At 45.4% G+C, this 20,264-nt stretch overlaps 1 protein-coding gene across 6 annotated transcripts in view; it reads left to right on the forward strand.

The window, feature by feature from the left end:
- LOC127567047 (activin receptor type-1-like) overlaps nt 1-20,264 on the forward strand; it is a 108,681-nt gene that overhangs the window by 23,082 nt on the left and 65,335 nt on the right. For 4 of the 6 annotated variants that reach the window (XM_052009704.1, XM_052009707.1, XM_052009708.1 and 1 more), the window contains exon 2: nt 6,656-6,831. The exons of the other annotated variants lie outside the window; for them this stretch is intronic. The gene's annotated coding sequence lies outside the window, so the exon portion shown is untranslated. The remainder of the gene's footprint in view (nt 1-6,655; nt 6,832-20,264) is intronic. 6 annotated transcript variants of the gene reach the window in all.

The raw sequence follows: 20,264 nt of genomic DNA on the forward strand, positions 1-20,264 counted from the left end.
ATCTGCTTCCGTCATTTTCTCCTGGCAGCCTGTTCTGGGAACCTGCTGCTCTCTGTGTAAAAAAACTTGCTTTGCAAATCTCCTTTAAACTTTCCCCCTCTCACATTAAAGCTATGCCCTCTAGTATTTGACATTCCCACCCTGGGAAAAAGACTGACAATCTAGCATTTAGGCACAAGAGTTGAACTTATCTGCGATTCCCCCATTGACTGAAAACTTGCAGGTGTGTGTTGTGCTTGTCCCAGATAATAAGGGGCAATTTAGAATCCCATTCCTGAACCAGTGTCTTCAGGAGAGGAGGAAACTAGATGGTTCAACCTTGGCTGGCAATTGTTGCTGCTCGAGACTATCAGCCGCTTCTGAGTCATACACAAGGGAGGTTGAAATCCAGACCAGGAGGAAGGGAAGTGAAGAACATTCACTGTCAAATTGTTGCAGTCATTGTTAATGTATCCTGTCGAGCTCTAGGATGCTGATGGTTCATTCCATGTAGAACAGTAGTGTCCTTCTGTGGGCTGGAAGGGACTGCTAAGCATCAGTCCAGGATGGGTCTACACCTGGAGAGGAAGGAGCATTGCAGATCCACAGCTGACATTCAATGGAGTCATACAGCACGGAAACAGGCCCTTCAGCCCAACTCATCTTTGCTGACCAAGATTCCTATCGGTGCATGAACATTGAATTCTCCCACTTTAAGTAATCCCCACCCCCCTCCACCAACGCCCCCCACCCCCACCATGCTGCTTCTTTTCTTCCCTTTCCCAGCCCCTTTTTTTCTACCTTTTTTCCTCTCTCTCCTTACTTTTGACCCACCCCCTGGTGGATCTGCTCTCCCCTCCTCCCCCACACCTGCCCATCACTATCTCTTACCTGCATCTACCTATCATCGCCCTGTGCCCACCCCGCCTCCCCTCTCTTGCCCACCCATCACTGCTCTGCTTTTCCCTCCTACATATTGAGCTTCCCCTTTTCCTATCTTCAGACCTGAGGAAGGGTCCTGACCCGAAACGTTGACTGCCTGCTTTTCTCCACGGATGCTGCCGGGCCTGCTGAGTTCCTCCAGCGTCACCGTGTTTTTCATCCAGATCCCAGCATCTGCAGTCCTTTGTTTCTCTAGTTCCGTTTGCCCATATCCCTCTAAAAATAGATCTGCCATTTGCTTTTGATTTCCGTCACAGAAGCTCAGTTAATGAATAAGATACTTTATATAATGAAACAGGGTCTCTGATGCTTTCAGATCAATGGGCCATTACACTAACGACTGTGTTGCAAAGGCATGTGGACAAGAGGCCCCTGGTTTGTGCTGAGGGAGCTGACTGACACCATCCAGGGGAAACTAGACAGGGTTCGCCTGCCCTGAATGACCCTGCTCACAAACAAAGGGGAGTCAAGGAACAGCTGGTCAGGTTCAGCCCTCTTACCCACTATCACTTCCTATCCACTCTCACTCAGGAAGCACATGACATGTGGCAAGTAAACAAGTTTGTGAAAAACTTGTGATTTTGGGCCTGTATTTTTCACCACTGGGAAATTACCTTGCACATTAACTGTTGTAGATGACTGCCAGAAACTGAGTACCATGACTGATCAATAAATCCATTATTATTGTAAAGTGTAACCACCACAGTTATAAGACTATCAAACAGTCCCCTAGTACGATCAGATGGACTCTTGACCTCACAATCTACCTCATTGTGGCCTTGCACCTTATTGTTTGCCTACAATGTACTTTCTCTGTAACTGTAACACTATATTCTGCATTCTGCCATGACTTTTCCCTTGTACTACCTCAATCTGTATGGATGGCTTGCAAAACAAAGTTTTTCACTGTATCTTGGTACATGTGACAATAATAAACCAATCTACCAATTACCTCCTGGCACTCTTACACCTTGTTTTACCTTGTATTACCTCAACGCACTATTGTAATGAATTGATCTGTATGGATGGTATGCAAGACAAGTTTTTCACTGTACCTCAGTACAAGTGACAATAATAAACCAATACCAATACCACCTGGAGGAGCTCAGGGGGTCAAGCAGCATCTGTGGAGGGGAATGGACAGTCGATGTCTCAGGGTGAGACCCTTCATCTGGACTGAAAGATAGAGGGGAGATGGTCAGTGTAAAGAGGTGAGGGGGAGGGATGGGGCATGAGCTGGGAGGTGATGGGTGGATCCAGGTGAGGAGGGGGGATAGGCTGATAATTGTAATTTACTCCATTGGAACTTAGAAGATGTTGTTGAAACATGTAAGATTCTGATGGATTGCACGGCATAGATTCTGTAAGGAGCTTTCTCCTGGTGGGGGAATCTAGAACCAGGGTAAGTTTCAAAATAAGGGGACAGCTGGTTAAAGCAGTGAAGGAGGGTAGATATTTTTCTCTTAGAGGGGTGTGAATGTTTACGATGCTCCACCCAGGAGGTGCAGACCTTCAAGGCAGAGAAATAGATTTTTGGTTTATAGGGGAGGAGAGGGTTATGGGAACAGGGAAGTGTAGCTAAGGCTAAGATCAGATTTTATTGAACAGTGAAGTACTCCTGCTCCTAGCTCTTGATTTATGTTCTTACTTTTCTTCGTTCTGTAAAACTAAACATCCTTGCATAATATCGCTCTGAGTTCTGACATTTTCAATTATCGCCCAGGTAAACAGCATTTCCATTTTCCCTCCGCCATTTGCATGAAGGTTTAGAGGGATATGAGCCAAACACGGGCAAACGGGACTGGTTTAGATTGGGCATCTTGGTTGGCATGGACGAGTCGCACCGAAGGGCCTGCTTCTGTGTTGTATTATTCTATAACTTCATGTACTTCCTGTCATCAACTGTAAATGGTCTGCTGCCAAATTAGTTATGCCCTCAGCAGAGCAAATGGCTTTGATCTGAATCCGCTAATCGCGTTGAACACCTCAGTTTGCTCCCTAATCTTCTAAACTCAGGGGAATACAAGCCTACTTATTGCAGGCAGTCCTCATTTGACACTGCTGATATTCTGATGATTTTGCATTGGACTCCTTCCAAACCCAAGCTGCAATGCTCAGAATTAAATGCAGTACTCCAAAAGGGGTCAGACCAGAACTTTAGACAATCTACGAATGGCTATGGGAACAAACTAATGAGGTGCCATTGGCACTTGTGGAACAGTTACCCCAACATGAGTCAGTTCCATCATAGAAACAGGGAGAAAATTGAAGAGGACAAATCAGAAAGCAAATATTATGTTTCCCAAGAAAGGCTTAAACATTAGCTCTCTTGGATTGAAACAAAACAATAGGATTGATAATATCCAGTATGTTGAGAGCCTAATTGAGGGAAATGTTATGCTTGGACATGAATAATGCAGTAAAGCACAGCACCATCAGCAATATTTAGGTGACAGAAAAATGTTCAGTCACAATAAATTTTATGCTTGGATCGGAGGAAAGCTAGAGTTCAGCCTGAATTAACTGAAGGTTGCTTACATAGGATGTTCCAGAAAGAACTTGTGTTAATACTTGGGTTGTACCTTTCACAATATCAGATCTTAAAAGACTTTGTGCACAGCAGGCTCCCATGTTAGAGATGATATAAATGCCCACTGAAATCATTTTGCTTTGCATCATTGTCACAGAAAGTTGTCCAAAAAAGCAGATCTCCCATTTCAAGAAAGTGCTAGTTACAAGTTTTTCCACTGCCAGTCATACAACACGGAAACAGGCCCTTCGGCCCACTGAGTCCGTGCCGACCATCAACCACCCATTCACACTAATCTTATTTTATTCTCCCCACATTCCCAATCATTCCCTCTCCCCTCCAAATGCTACCTCTCACCCACACACTAGGGACAATTTACAGTGTCCAACTAACCAATCAACCTGCACATCGTTGGGATGTGGGAGGAAACCGGAGCACCCGGGGGAAGCCCATGCGGTCACAGGGAGAACGTGCAAACTCCACACAGACAGCGTCGGAGGTCAGGATCGAGCCCGGGTCTCTGGAGCTGTGAGGCAGCAGCTCTACCCTCTGTGCCACTGTGGTGCCCTAATGATGGATGAATGATCCCTGCTGTATAAGTACCAGTCAGCTGAGCTGTAAAGTACCAATAACACTTCAGGCCAGTGAAAATGCAGCTGTAGGGATTAGGCTTCAGGTCGACTAGCACAAGTCATGAGGAATTAGTCCTACATGTCTGCCGTCCACTTCAATCAGCAGAGCACAGCTGGCCTACAGAGGCAAAGGGGTCCACAGCAAATAGAACTAAAAGCATCTTGTGAGCCCCCTGATCTGAGTGCACCAGATTGCTGTTCAATGAACCCTGAGAAAGGGAACATGGGCATTTGCAGCATCAGGGTAGGCTGCGATGCCTTCCAATGCCAAACTGCGCATTCGCACGAAGACGGGCACTTGGGCACAAAACTAGAGGGTTGCAGGTGTCCCAGTGTGGAAACCTGGTGCCCCTGGAGTGGACGGGACATGGGCAAACAATGATGAAACCCAAATGTATCAGAGCTGCAAACCAATCTGCAGCAAAACTGCCAACAGCAAGGAGCTTGAAGCTTATGTGCTTGAACAGTATTTCTTTTCATTTTTCTAAACCTCCTTTTAGTCTACTTTCGGATTATCAGAAAGGTTAAACACATTTGGATTCAACGTCCTGTCTGTTGTCCTGAAATTTCACCAGGAATGTCTCAGGGTCAGATCCCTCTTCCTGTATTAGTAGCAGGAGGATGTTTGGCTGTTGGAAGCCGGGGGAGGGGAATTGGGGAAAAGGATGAAGGGAGAGGATGCAGAGACAACTCTAATCGAGTGCTAGTTAGACAAAGACAAGTTTCACTTTAGGCTGAACCATATCCAGCTTCGTTTTGCTATTGAAGCCACTTCATTTGGAGCTCATTTTCTCAGTCTAAAGGTTCCGACTGCACGAGGGCAGGCGCGGTAGTGTAGCGGTTAGTGTAACGCTATTGCAGCACCAGCGACTCAGGTTCAATTCTGGCCGCTGCCTGTAAGGAGTTTGTACGTTCTCCCCGTGTCTGCGTGGGTTTCCTCCGGGTGCTGTGGTTTCCTCCCACATTCCAAAGACGTACGGGTTAGGAAGTTGTGGGCGTGCTATGCTGGCGCCGGAAACGTGGCGACACTTGCGGGCTGCACCCAGAACACTCTAAGTAAAAGATGCATTTCACTGTGTGTTTCGATGTACATGTGACTAATAAAGATATCTTGTCTTATCTTATCTTAACTTGATCTTCCCCTCGTGCATATCCTCATATCTTCTCCTCCAGCTCATTTACAGTTAGGGGAGAGACTCTGAGTCAGATCCATCTCTCCCTGGTTCAGGAGAGCTGAAACTAATTTTTAGGACCACTTCTGCATTTGCGGGTAAGACCTGCTTGTCCTTCTGGGGATCTTCTCAGTTTGAATCTCTTAGCTATGATCTGTTTAATCTTACTGAGTTTTGGATCTTAAGGATAGAGATATTGGGACACACAGTCTTTGTACTTCAAAAAGGAGAATTTTATTTACAAAGACAGACGCGGGAACAGAATGAGAAGGAACAAATGCACACTCGCACTTGGGTGATCGCGAAATGTGGAGGGAGACGCAACAGGGGTGAAGTGCACACACACACACACACACACACACACACAACGAACTAGTACAAATGATCAGGGAACGAACAAATATGTTGTCTGGACCCCCTGAATTGGGACAAACAACAGCTCTACGCTACTGGGAATCTACTTAGGACGCTCCTAGACCCCTGTGGAAGTGCACCCTCTCACCTGTGGTCTCAACCCCGGCAGCAATCAGAAAAAAGAGCAAACTGCCCACGTGTACTATCTTTTATAGGGCTGTAGTTGGGTGGAGCCCGCTCAGGTAATTCAAACAAGCCAATGGCTCAGGGTCAAGAACAAAGGTGGGCTACAAGCCAATCCTTAGGTAAGCTCTTGATGGGTGGGGTGGAGCCAGACCCTTGATTGACAGTGGTGTAGCTTCCAACCCGATAGGCAATGCTATCATCCGACCATGGGGGTCAGTAGTGTTGTCACTGCCATCTGACCCCTGGCCTCTCATACTACAGTGGGTTTCCTCTCGGATGCTCCGCTCTCCTCCCACATCCCAACAACGTTCAGGTTGGTGGGTTAATTGGCCGCTGTAAATTGCCCCCAGTGTGTGGGTAAGTGGCAAAAGAACCAAAGGAGAATTGGTGGGCGTATGAGAGAGAGTAAGTTTCAGGGGTAGAGGGAAGTAAGGAGAGGGAGAACGGAACTGATGGGTTTGTTCTTTTGGGAGTTTGCATGGACTCACCGGGCAAAAAGGCCTCCTTCAGTCATAACAAGTAGGTAAGTGAGTGAGTGAGTGACAGGAGACCCTGTGACACAGGGAACCAGAAGCTCGCTGAGGCTTGCATGACGAAAATGGGCCCTGTTGCATCTCGTGAACACCAGGCCCTGGGGTGAGATGGAGACAAAAGGATAACAAGTCAAATTCAAGTGCTCCTCCACCTCCACTCATTGCTGGGACCCTAGTGGTTGGTTACAGAACGAAGGGGAACAAGGGGTAAGTAACCCTCCTGCCCTCCGCGGACAAGGTGTGGAAAGGCCAGCCTGGGACATAAGGCAAGTAAGAAAGAGACTTGTACTGATTCTATATCCGAACATTTCCTGTTCCCTATTCCAGGTTGCCACACTGGAAGCAGCTGAAGAAGAATTTAACTCTTTGAATTCCCGCCTTACTCGCAAAGTTTTGACGGGACAGTCATAAGCACCGGAGGGTCGTCAATGTCTCCAAGGTCATTAGCTGTTGTAACAAGGCAAGAGAAACCTACACACAGTGAGCAACGTTTCTCACTCTAGGTAGGTTGACGATGATAATGATGATAGTAGACTTCTGTAGATGGGCCGAGCAGCCTTTCTCTTGTGTTTGGTTCTGATTGTACGTGTTGTGAGTGAGAGTTGAAAGATGCAGAATGTCAAGTGTAAAATTAGGGAGGGGTCTTTGAACATAATTTTGTCCAATACCAGAGGGCATGCATTTAAGGTGAGAAGGGGTAAGTTCAAAGGAGATGTACGGGGCAAGTTTTGTACACAGAGAGTGGTGGGTGCCTGGAATGCACTGCCAGGGGTAGATACAATAGAGGCGTTTAAGAGGCTCTTAGATAGACACATGAATGTATAAAGAATGGAGGGATATGGACCATGTGCTGGCAGCAGGGATTAGGTGTCATTAGTTTAATTAGTTCAGCACAACATTGTGGGCCGAAGGGACTGTTCCTGTGCTGTACTGTTCTGTGTTCGTTACTCGAATTTGGACCCATTCCCTCGCCTTTGTTTTAATACCTCTCAACGGAAGTACTGAGAACGTTTATTTCAAAGTCACTAAGCGCTCAAAGAATCAGAGTCAAAGGGTCTAAAACAGACTGCCTCGGCCTCTTCTATGTGGCGCAGGGTGGACAAGGCACGTCATTCTGCCTCATTCCGGCTGGAACCAGTTGGCGGTCTGGACAGTACGTTCCCTCGAGTGTTCCATTGAATCGATTCACTGAGTGCCTTCCTCCCTGAGCTGGGTCTGAGAGCAAATCTGCACTCGAATAAACTAACTTTCCACTTCAGACACACTCATTACCACACTGCCATGTATTGTGGTCTGACTACTTTAACAAGTTCGATAGCTCATGGGAAATGAGCAATTGTGTGGCCAAAATTGGCTCTGGTCACATTTCAATGCCCATGCTTGTTCATACAACTTAGACTCTTTAAAGAAACTGAAATGAGTACTTGAAAATGTTTCAATAAAGACCTCAATCAATGTCTTGCTGATTAAGTTACCTCAGAGAACAGCTTTTGTCAATTATTGTCCATGGCAGCTCCTAATTTGGACATAGATTTTCCCGTTTTATCTCTTTTGGCCAGTAAAAAAACTCTGTGCAAATAATAAGCGGCAACCATGCTGAATTTACATACTGCTTTCAAAATGCTGCACTTGGTCTCCAAAAGGCACATATAAACTGCTGGGTGATCTCACTTGTCTGTGCGATATACTGTTCAGTGGTGAAAAAAACCAACAGAGTAAAAGCACGGGCAGAACTGGGGCAAAGAGGAATGTGTGAGCTTGTGAAAGGAAAGAAAGGTTTTACCAGTGTTGTTTCATATGAGGGATTTCATTCCAGAGGCTGCGTCACTCAATTTTGTGAAATCCAGGTTTCAGAATCAGAATCAGATTTATTGTCACTGACTTATATGACGTGAAATGTGTTGTTTTGCGGCTGTAGTACAATACAAAGACATAAAATTACTCTTAATAACAAAATAAATTGAGTGCAAAAAAAGAGGAATAACGAGGTCGTGTTCATGGGTTCACGGATCATTCAGGAATCTGATGGCAGAGGGGAAGAAGCTGTTCCTGAAACATTGGGTGTGGATCTTCAGGCTCCTGTACCTCCTCCCCGATGGTAGTAACGTGAAGAGGACATGTCCTGGATGGTGAGGGTCCTTAGTGATGGATGCCGCCATCTTGAGGCACCGCCTCTTGAAGATGTCCTCGATGGCGGGGAGGGTTGTGCCCGTGATGCAGCTGGCTGAGTCTACAACCCTCTGCAGCCTCTTGCGATCAGCTAACAGTCTCACTAAAAGAAAACCAACAAGATATTGTGACTGATGGATCACTTTCAGGTCGAGATCTGCTTCTTAGCAGATCACAAAATAGCTCACTCAATTCCCAGGCATGTTTGAATACAGCACCAGCACGGTTAACAAAATCCACCGACTCCGTAAAAGAAGCGGAATCCTTTATCAAAGTGTCTAACAAGTGCCTGGGGTCCCACACATATATTCCTCGAAAATCAGGGCTTCGTCACAGGATTTCTGTACCCTGTATCTTGCAGAATCAATGCACAGATACATCGCATCTTGCTATTTTGATTTTGTTGGACTCATAGGGTAGACAATCTTTTTCCCAGGGTGGAAATGTCAAATACTAGAGGACATGCATTTAAGGTGAGAGGGGGAAAGTTCAAAGGAGGTGTGCGGGGAAAGTTTTTTTCACACAGAGAGTGGTGGGTGCCTGGAATATGCTGCCAGGGGTGGTGGTGGAGGCAGATACAACAGAGATGTTTAAGATCCATTTAGATGTGGTGTTTAAGAAACATTTAGATAGTCACATGAACAGGCAGGGGATGGAGGGATATGGACCGTGTGCAGGCAGATGGGATAAGTTTGTATTGCCGTCATGGTTGGCACAAACATGGTGGGCCGAAGGGCCTGTTCCTGTGCTGTCTTGTTCTATGCTCTATGTTCTATGTCATAGATAGACACCAAATTTTTTAAAAAATCAAACTTATTTTGCTGAATACGAATAAAAAGCACTTAAGCAACCCAGCACGGAGCTGAAAATAAAAACGGAAGCCCGCAAGTCCTCCCAGTGCTAACGCGGTGAGCATCAGCACTCGTCTGAAACTCCCCCGTTCAGCTGTTGCGTTGCATTAGTCGTTTGCCTTGCCACCTCTGCAGAGGTGGAAAGGAAGTCTGAGGACAAGGAGGGTGGAGGGGTACTTTTTCAAGGAAGGCATGGCGACTGGGAAGCAGATTCGTTCCTGGCCTAGTCTTGTCCTGTCTGCTAAAAGCTATATAACCATTCCTAATTGTTCTGACCTTGAGCTCTTGAATTGAGTTATTCTCCTTCTATAAAGTTCAAATATTTGGAATGTAAATACTACTTTGTCAGCTTCCTGGCTGTAAACTAGCACGCCCTTTGTCCTGAAATTAGTCTCTGAGTTGCCGCGGAAACCTCTTCATTACTTTGTGGTCAAAGCGAAGATTGTTTGCTCCAAGTTTTTAATGAAGAAGTGAAAGACACACGCAATGTCTAGACCATAGGACATAGCCAGCGGCAGTATGGCTCCCCGGCGCCTCCACTGTCTCAATGCGTATCTGGGTTTGCCGGCTTTGTTTTCCAATTTCCTACTTGAAATAAAAACAAGTTTCAAGAGCAAGGTTCTCCATCAGGACACCTTTATTTTTTTAAGAACTCTGATTACAATCACCATCCTTTGAATGTGCACTGTTTGTTCCTTTCAATAACAATCTTTTGGCAGAAGCATAGTGAAAGAATGTCCGGAGAACATTGAATATCGGGCATCTCCCCTTCTGCTCTCCATGTACCTTGCGAGAGGTACCCTTCACTTCCTTCTCATTAACCAACCCACTCAAAACACATTTTAAGCCATCACCGTGCCCAACAGTACTTGCGAGCTGGAAGGGGGACATCTTGGTGGTCATAGGAGCAGGATGATGCCATTCAATCCCTTGAACCCGTTCTATCATTCAATGAGGTCATGACCAATCTGTGTCCTTGAACCTGAAAATAAAAACTGTAGATTCTGGAAATCTGACTGTGTTTTATTTTTGCACAAATGTCTTGTCTTACACAGTCTTCTTTCCTTCACTGTCTGGTATAATTTATGTTGTGTATGTTGTCTGAACCTACATGCCTGTGATACTGCTGCAAGTTTTTCATTGTACCTGTACCTCACCGTACTTGTGCACATGACAATAAACTCGACTTGACTTCATTTGACTTGACTTGAAAATGCAGGAAACACTCAGCAGGTCAGGCAGCATCCGTGGCGAGAGAAACAGAGTTAATGTTTCAGGTCAAAGACCCTTTGTCAGAGCTGATCTGGTTCTGAAATCCTCAATACCCCACTTGACAAGAAAAAGATGTTGCCCGCTGTAATATTGTTTGCAACCCTTGGAAAAAAATGGCACACAGGTCAGCTATGAATACTGAATACTAGAACAGCCAAAGCAAGCTGAATGGCCCCCTCCTGTTCCAATGTTCCCTCGTAATTCCAACAACTGTGAGCACTGAGTAAAACATCCCCTGAGTAGATGATGTCTCCTTGTGGGAGGGTCCATTGTTTAAAAACAAGAGGTCACCTATTTAAGACAAAAACGTGGTGGCTTTTTTCACTCAGGTAGTCGTGAGTCTTTGGAACTCTCTGCTTCAAAGGGCAGTGGAAGCAAAGGTTTCAAATATGTTTAAAGCAAAAGTAGATAGATTCTTGATAAGCCAGAGGGTGACAGGTTCCCACAGGTAAATGGGAAGACAGAGCTGGGGTTACAGTCAGACCAGCTATGACTGTATTGACTGGAGGAGCATGTGTTCTGGGCTGAGTGACCTACTCCAGCTCCGAGTTTGTATTCTGAGGATCAGTACTTGACAGTGCCAGTTAAGGGGTGTCTGTGTATCTGATGCAAACTGAGTCCACAGCAGCAACAGTTGCACTGCTCAGTTCTGTTCTTGTGACATGACATGCAGGATCTATGGTGACAATGACCATCTGAATGGCCATACCTGCCTCGGCCTCCTAACAGACTCTTGACAAGGTCTTGTTATGTTTCTTGCTGCTGAACAGATTTGACAGGGAATAAATGGTGCAGACAGGAGAGTTGCTTAACTACAACTCAGGCTGTTCTTATCAAAGGCCAGAGAATCAATTCTCAGAAAATGGGGCCACTCTCCTCACCAATGAAACTGTACGTAGGCAGGTTGCCTCTTGCACTGAAGAGGTCCTTTTAACTCAATAACAGGTGAATAAGATATAAACAGATTCACAGAATCATACAGCATGGAAACAGGCCCTTCAGCCCAACTCATCCATTCCAACCAAGATTCCCATCTGAGCTAGTCCCACTTCCCCACATTTTGCCCATATCCCTCTAAACCTTTCCTCTCCATGTACCTGTCCAAGTGCCTTTTAAATGTTGTTAATGTACCTGCCTCACCCACTTCCTCAGGCAGCTCGTTCCATATACTGACCACCCTCTGGGTGAAAAAATTGCCCCTCAGGTTCCTATTAAATCTCTCTCTTCTAACCTTAAACCTATACCCCTGAGTTCTTGATTCCCTAATCATGGAAGAAAGACTGCATGCATTCACCCTATCTATGCCCCTCATGATTTTATACATCTCTATAAGATCACCTATCAGTCTCCTACGCTCCAAGGAATTTAATCCAAACCTGCTCAACCTCTCTCCATCGCTCAGTCCCTCAAGTCCCAGCAACATCTTCGTAAATCTCTTCTGCACTCTTTCCAGCTTAAATGAGGGGGTCCTTTTATATTGCTCCCACAAAGCAGTATATAATGTTCCAAACAATAATATTCCAAGCACGAAACTCTTTTATGGAGGGTCTTAGAGTGTCTTAATATACTTCTCAGAGTTTTATCTCAAGAACAGTTGGTTGGACTCTCTGTTATTGGTGATGGGTTACTTGCCCATGCCTGAATGTTGTTCAAGTTGTGTTGCATGCAGCCATGAATCAGCACAACTTTAGAATCTGGGGGGTGGGGGGTGTTGCAAATGGAATGTAACATTGAAAAATGTTCAACAAACATCCCGACTGCCAACCCAGTGATGGAGGAGAGGTCATTAACGAAGCAAGTGACCATTGCAGCCTGAGAAACCCCTACAGCCATAGAGGTACCCAGGGTTGTGATGGGGGAGCCTGGGATATTGGCATGAGAGGGACTGCATCAGGCTGTTACTTGACTAGTCTGTGGGACAATTCTCCTAATGTAAACATCAGTCCCCAGATGGAAGTGTGGAGGTCTGCAGAGGGTGATCCATCCAATTTGCTTTGATTTTTTGAAACAGAGGTCGGGAGAGCTGAGTGGTGTGCTGGCTTATTTGAGAGGGGTGGGGACAGTTAACAGTCAACCACGTTGGAAGGTCTGTAATGACATCTGTATATGCCAGGATTTGAGGGCCTGAGTTAGAGGGAGAGGTTGGGCAGGCTAGGTCTTTGTTCTTTAGAATGTAGGAGTTTGAGGGACGACCTTATAGAAGTGTATAAATGACGGGCATAGATAGGGTGAATGTGCACAGTTTTTTTCCCAGCAAAAGGGAATCAAAAACTAGAGGGCATAGGTTTAAGGTGAGAGGGGAGAGATTTAATAGGAACCTGAGGGGCAACTTTCTCACCCAGAGGGTGGTCCGTATATGGAATGAGCTGTCAGAGGAAGTGGTTGAGGCAGGTACATTAACAACATTTAAAAGACATTCGGACGGGTACATGGATAGGAAAGGTTTAGAGGGATATGGAACAAACCCTGGCGAATGGGACTAGCTTAGATAGATAACTTGGTCGGCATGGACCAATTGGGCCAAAGGACCTGTTTCCGTGCTGTATGACTCTATGACTCGATGACTATACCAGACTGGGTAAATACGACAGATTTTCATACCTCATGGACAATATTGAACCAGATGGGCTTAAACAATTCCAGAGTTTCTTGGTTGCTATTACTGACACCAGTTTTTTCTTAAATTCCATATTTTTTTAATGACTTGAATTTGAATTCCCCAGGTTGGTGGGATCTGAACTCATGTCTTAGATCAATGAACTTGAACTCTGGCTGCTCGCCATTATATTACCAAAGCCTGTTCACAGTCACCATTACTAACACTTGCCTTTCTATTCAAGATAATTTAATTAACTGAATTTACTTTACAAGCTACTGCGGTGGGATTTGATCTCGTGTCACTAGCTTTTATTCTAGGATTGCCAGTCCAGTATCAAAACCACAATATTTCTGCTGTGCCAGCCATGCACTCAACCGACAAGGTCCTAATCTCCAGAAATTGCTCCCCAAACCTCTCCAATTCAGCACTGAAATCTCTCCACCTATCTCAGCAGGTCAGGCAGCATCTGTGAATGGAAATGGACAGTCGGTATACATTTCCCTTCACAGACGCTGCCTGACCCACTGAGTTCTTCCTGCAACTTGCTTTTAAACCTACCTCTTTGATCAACCTTTTGTTCGCCAGCCTTTTGATCCTTGTTTGTGTCTCGGTGTCAGATGCCTACGTAGCATGTTGGGATGTGAGTGCCACTGTATGAATGGAAGCTGTTGGTGTTGGTCACTTTCAATTAACTTCAAATGGGTGGCTAGAGGAAGGAAATTGGGATTGGATACAAGAGATTTGCGGAAGGATTTACTGTCATTCCACATTAAAGGAAGTTAAACACTCAACCAAGGTTACTTTCTGGGTCATCCATATTGGCAGTGCAGAGTGGTTGGCAGGGCTGGGACAGAGCACAGTAGAGAGACAGTTTTCCTTCCCTTCCCCCCCCCCCCACCCAATCCACCACCACGAGATGTCCATGAGGGAATGCTGCTGACTGGCACATCCCAGGCTGCAGGAGTACGTGCTGAGGGACGCACCGAAGCTGGGTGCAGCCGACGCACAGGCTCTGTGGGGAAGGACTGCAGTCTGGACTCCTTCCGCTACCTCACATGGAGGGGCTGAGTCAGGTGGGGAAGCTCCTCAAACAGCAAGAGGGTGTATCACCCTGGGGGGGGCGGGGGGGGGTGGGTGGGGGTCACATGAGTGGCAATAGTGCTGTGGTTTAAAAAAAAAGTGTTAACACTACTGAATGTATTGACCCAATGACACAAGGGATGTAAAGGGTTTTGAACTGTGTGTTTTCTTTCTGTGTATATTTATTATGAATGAAGTTTAATTTTGAAATAAAAGAAGTCCCTCAGTAGATGTAAAAGGCTTTTTATTCAACTTTTTACAAACCAAATAACTCCAAGGTGGAATTATCCAATGTAGAAAAGGGGGGGGGGGGGAAAGAAGAGTGATTCAGAAAAAAAATAGTTCATGTTTTCATTTGAATTTTTGCAATGACATTTACCTTCATGTTGCACAGAACAACCAAAGATCCTTAGACCCTTGTTTAAAGAGGACTGCTAAAACAAGTTTGAAGGTCCACACATGGAGATCTGTTCTGCTGAAAGTGGTTGAACAACTTGCAGATAGTCTGAGAAAGAAAAGCAACATCATCTGAGATAAAAAGTGTCAATGCCAGAAACACTTAGCAGGTCAGGCAGCATCTGTGGAGAGAGACATGGAGTTAATGTGTGCAATTAAAGTCTGCATCTGCAGATTTTTTGATTGCCATTTTCTGGGTATTGATTGACCCAAAGGTAAAGATAGCAGCACAGGCCGGAGGGAGGGGTTAGTGCTGTATCAGTGCCTTCACGTCTGGTGGATGTTACTTTAGCAGTCTTATTCTCTTCATGTTTAACTGTTTCAGTTTTTACTATTTTTATACTACATATTGTAATGTGAGATATATAAATCCTTCAAAGCATGTTTGTTATCCACCAGTAGCTTTTGTTTAACATGTCCAAAAATGTCCAAAATTCTTCCAAATCAGCCTAAGTTTGGCCACTGTTCTTTCTGAATTCACCACATTCACGTGCTCATATCTGCCCATGCCTTTCTTTCATTTTTATAGACTAAGAGACAAGACAGGGGCTTGCTGTCAGGTATCTTGGAGTGAACCTTGGCTGTGCTGGGCATGCTTGCAAAATCTAACCACAACTTTATCTCTAGGAAGCTAGGGACTTTTAAACAGGAGTTTGGATTTTCTTCTGGTCTAACAGCAGGGCACACCGACACGTGGTGCTTAGATCATATGTCATGCTGTTCCATGACCATATGACTTAGTTTTGCATTATAGATAAATACACAACACTGTTTTCCCTCTTTGAAACCAAATGTGTGAACACTTCCCACATGTACGCAGTCATCATGGTTACCATTTTGCTTATTGCTCAGTTATGAAGATGATGCTATGTTTGCAAGAGACTGCCATGGGGGAATGTTTAGCCTGTGGACAAAAATCCGGAGGACACATTGAATCATTTCCGCCTGGGAATGACTCAATATTATTCCAGATTCTTGGCTGAACTAGTGACGCTAGAATCTTCAGTACTTGAGTTTCAATTCTTCTTACAGAATATATAGATTAGCCTTTGCACTCATTATAGTCACTCTATCATCATGGACATTTGAAGTGACTCCAGACACAGTGCTGTGCTTGGTTCTTAAGTGCCTCAGTCCAGGAGCAGTGGGAGGTGACAAATGAATGCTGGTATTGCTGGTGATATTTCTGAATTGTGCACAAATAAATAAGGGGGGAAAATCATCAGCACCCTGCAACATATTGTCCATGGAGAGTGGAAGATCTTCGGTAAGGATTTGACTCTGTACTGCTACTTAGTGCCGGAGTGGTTGTGGGGTCGTCGTCGTGGTTATCCCTCGAGGTCGAGGATGATGGTCTTCGTTCCGTTGATCTATTTATGGGCCCTCAAGTGGCTTATGAGTCCAGTCTTGGCTCTGAAAGTTCTTCCGCATTCAGGACAGGTCGTTCCAGACGGCAGATCGGGCTTCGGTTGTCGCTGCCTCACTTTCCATTTTCTTCTCTTTTCCTCTAATTCTTCACATCTGTTGGCTTCGAAAGTTGCTGTTCCTTCTCGGATGATGGTTTGCCAGAGTTTCCTGTCCTTGGCATTGGTTTCCCAATTGTTGATGACGATGTTACATTTCTTCATCTTGGCTTTTAAGACGTCTTTGAATCTTTTCTGTTGTCTGCATACTGTGCAACAAATCAAATTTTGTTAAAAACTTGGCTTCTTGCAACTGTGCATACTGGGACAACAAACCTGGAGGAACTCAGCGGGTCAGGCAGCATCTGTGGAGGGAAATGGACAGATGACCTTCCGGGTCGAGACCCTTCATGTGGACTTCATTTCCCTCCACAGATGCTGCCTGACCCGCTAATTTCCTCCAACATCTTGTGTGTTGCTCCAGATTCCAGCATCTGCGGTCTCTGGTTTGACAGCGACTATAATTCAAAAATGTGCCTTGTATCCAGCGATTCCTGTGCCTTTGACAATGCCATCATATTTGGGAGTATCCCGAAGCTGGCAGAACACTTCAACCTTCTGGATACATTTAGCTCCTGCCGACCGACTGTGTTAGTGAGGGTGGGAAATGTCTCAGAGCCAACCTCTGAGTAAAGTCACTCTCTTCCGTTCCCTCACTGATTCACTGCCTGCACACTTTCAACACCGTCCTCCACCTCAAGAATATAAATGGGCATGAGAAAGTCCTCCACCCTTCCCGGATCGGATGTGAAACGTCCACAGGCCTCGTTACAAGCCCCCAGGGTTGTATGAATCCTGCTCGTGTTTGAACTGCTGCATCCTTTCTTTTGTGAACGGTGACACACAACTCAAGCCTTCTGTGTGTCTGCACTTTACGCCAGTGTCACAGACCAACACTTCCTGTCTTGCTTTAACTTTACATTGAAATGGACTGCTGGAGCTTCCAGAAGGGGCGTTGCTGTCTGCATTCCCCCACCCTCCACCCCCTCTCTTTCTCTGAGCTGACTCATCACTACCTGTGTTAATGCACTCGCCGAGCCTGTACTCAGGAGCTTCAAAGTTCAGGGCTACTTTCAGCCACTTCTACCTTTGTTGCCTGGCAACCACAGAAGTTTCCTCAGAGTCCTACAGTGAGCACAACCGAGCAACGGTTGTCTGCAGGTGCAACAACTATTCCCTTTCATAACAACTTTTCTCACCTCGTTGGAACTGAAGACCATCCTTGTGGCCAGTTTGTAATGTAGTTTGGTGCGAACCTTACACTGTGCTGGGGATGTTGGCAAGGTCCAACCTCATTATTTCCTACAGGAGGCCAGGAACTTCTAAACAAGAGCGTGGACTTTATTCTGGTTTAACAGCAAGGCACATGGGTGCTTGTATCATGTCTACACAAGATGACATCATTATGTCCAGCAATCATATGACTTATTTGCACGTTGCACATAAGAACATTGCCGATGTCAGGGGGATCTCACAAGGGGAAGCAACTCACCACAATGTAAACTCAGCATCTGAAGAATACATTGAAAAACAAGGTGGTATTCAATTCCACAAGGGGAAGTGGTTCTTGGGAATACTGTCCGACCGTTGGAGCATATCTCTGGTATACAGTTGTCCTCCTTAAAGAAAACTAAATGACCCAGAGTATCCATCATTATCCCTCTGTAATCCCAGGGAAAGGACCCCCTCTTACTTTCAGAAAAACCAGACAAGATTCTGGAAGCTGTGTAATGCCTATTCAAGTACTGGCAATGGGTCAGAAGCACACTACAGAGGGCCCCACTGTCTCACAGGTTCTGATTGGTGCAACGGGCTGTCTCTCTGCCCAGTGTGAATGAAGGAAAACACCTTACATTGCTACAGCACCTTCGACAATCTCAAAGCAGTCCCCAGCCGACAAAATATGTGCAATTCATGCCTTACTGTAGAAAATGTGGTGGCTAATATGTGTACAGCAGGGTTCCACAACCAGCCATGGACTCGAGCAATCTGGTGAGTGACATTGGTTGATGGGCAAATGTCCAGGATGACACTCCGACTGTTCATGAAATAGCGGCTGGGGATCTTTCACATCGACCTGAGAGCCAATGGTTCCTCAATTTTACTGTCTCATTCGGAAGACATCCCGCACTGAATGGGCTTGAACCCACAACCATTTTACCCTCATTGCCAGTACTTTTTTATAATGAGCAAACAAAGAAGGCTTCAAAGGAGATAAAAATAAAAGGTTCAATGCACTGATGACTTTATCCTGGGTGTTACTCACAGCATAGTCTGGAGACTCTGTAAGTGGAGTCACAGGTAGACAGGGTGGTGAAGAAGGTTTTTAGCACACTGGCCTTCATCAGTCAGGGTATCGAGTATAGAAGATAGGATGTTGTGTTGCAGTTGTACAGGATATTGGTGAAGCTGCGCTTGGAATATTGTGTTCAGTTATGGTCGCCCCGCTATAGGAAAGATGTCATTAAACTGCAAAGAGTGCAGAACAGATTTACAGGGATGTTGCCAGGACTCGAGGGGCTGAGTTATAGGGAGAGGTTGGGCAGGCTAGGACTTTATTCCCTGGAGCGTAGGAGACTGAGGGGTGATCTTGTATAGATGTATAAAACCATGAGGGGCATAGATAGGGTGAATGCACACAGTCTTTTTCCGAGGGTTAGGAAATCAAGAACTGGAGGGCACAAGTTTAAGCTGAGAGAGGAGAGATTTAACAGGACCCCGAGGGTCAACTTTTTCACCCAGAGTGTGGTCAGTGTATAGAACGAGCTGCCAGAGGAAGTGGGTGAGGCAGGTACATTAACAACATTTGAAAGACTCTTGGATCGATAGGAAAGGTTTAGAGGGATATGGGCCAAGTGCAGGTAAATGGAACTGGCTTAGATGGGAATCTTGGCTGGCACGGATGAGTTGGGTCGAAGGGCCTGTTTCCGTGATGTATGACTCTGTGACTCTCTATGACTCCTGGACAATTGGCAACTCTACTCACTCCCCTGCAAGAATGGCAAAGGCTGGCATTGACTCACATGAACAGGGTTGCTGGGGATAGTTGCCAATCTTGCAGAAGCCACAAGGAAATCAGTCCGCCCAGTGTAAACGCAGGCTTAAGCTGTGTGCATCCAGTAACATCATCCTCCCAACCTCACAGCCCACTTTATCAGATTTCTGATTGTTCTTTTGGCAGCCTCTTATCAGGAAACATACAAATTACTTGATCCACTATATCAGTTTATTTTCAACACTGTGAAATATTGCACTGCATTCTGATAATGTCAATGAACAGTAGTGCATTGCTGCTTCCAAGAGGTGTGGACCTTCCCAGTAATCAAACAATAGGACTGGGAAGCAGCTGGTGATAGCACGCAAAGCCTGACCAGGGCACTTCCTGTTATTACCGTATCTCTTGTCTCTTAATCGCAAAGCATCTGTTTCCTGCTTAAGTTTGCAGTAAGCCATTCACCTCTGTGGATGACTTCACCTGCAGACATGGGCTTTGGAGATGGAGCAGGGTTTTAACACATTCCCAACCAAGTCAATCCGAGGGAATAAAGGGCACATCTTGGAAACTATTTGTGGGAGAAAGGGCTCAATGGATTGTTTTCATTTTTATTTATTCATTCAAGGGATATGGACAAGTTCAGAATTTATTGTCCAGTCCTAATTAGAACATAGAACAGTACAGCACAGGAACAAACCCTTCAGCCTATAATGTCTGTGCCAAACACAATACCATATCAAACTAAGTCTCTTCTGCCTGCACATGATCCACATCCCTCCATTCTGTCTGTCTGTCTAAATGCCTCTTAAACCCCACTATTGCATCTGCCTCCACCACCACCCAGCACATTCCAAGCACCCACCGATCTCTGTGTAAAAAAACTTGCCCTGCACATCCCCTTTAAACTTTCCCCCTCTCACCTTAAACCTATGCCCTCTAGTATTTGACATTTCTACCCTGGGAAAAAGATTCTGACTGCCTACCCTATCAGAATCAGAATCAGAGTCAGATTTATTATGACTGACTTATATGTCGTGAAATGTGTTGTTTT

The sequence above is a fragment of the Pristis pectinata genome, chromosome X (genome assembly GCF_009764475.1).
Source record: "Pristis pectinata isolate sPriPec2 chromosome X, sPriPec2.1.pri, whole genome shotgun sequence".
NCBI lineage: Eukaryota > Metazoa > Chordata > Chondrichthyes > Rhinopristiformes > Pristidae > Pristis > Pristis pectinata.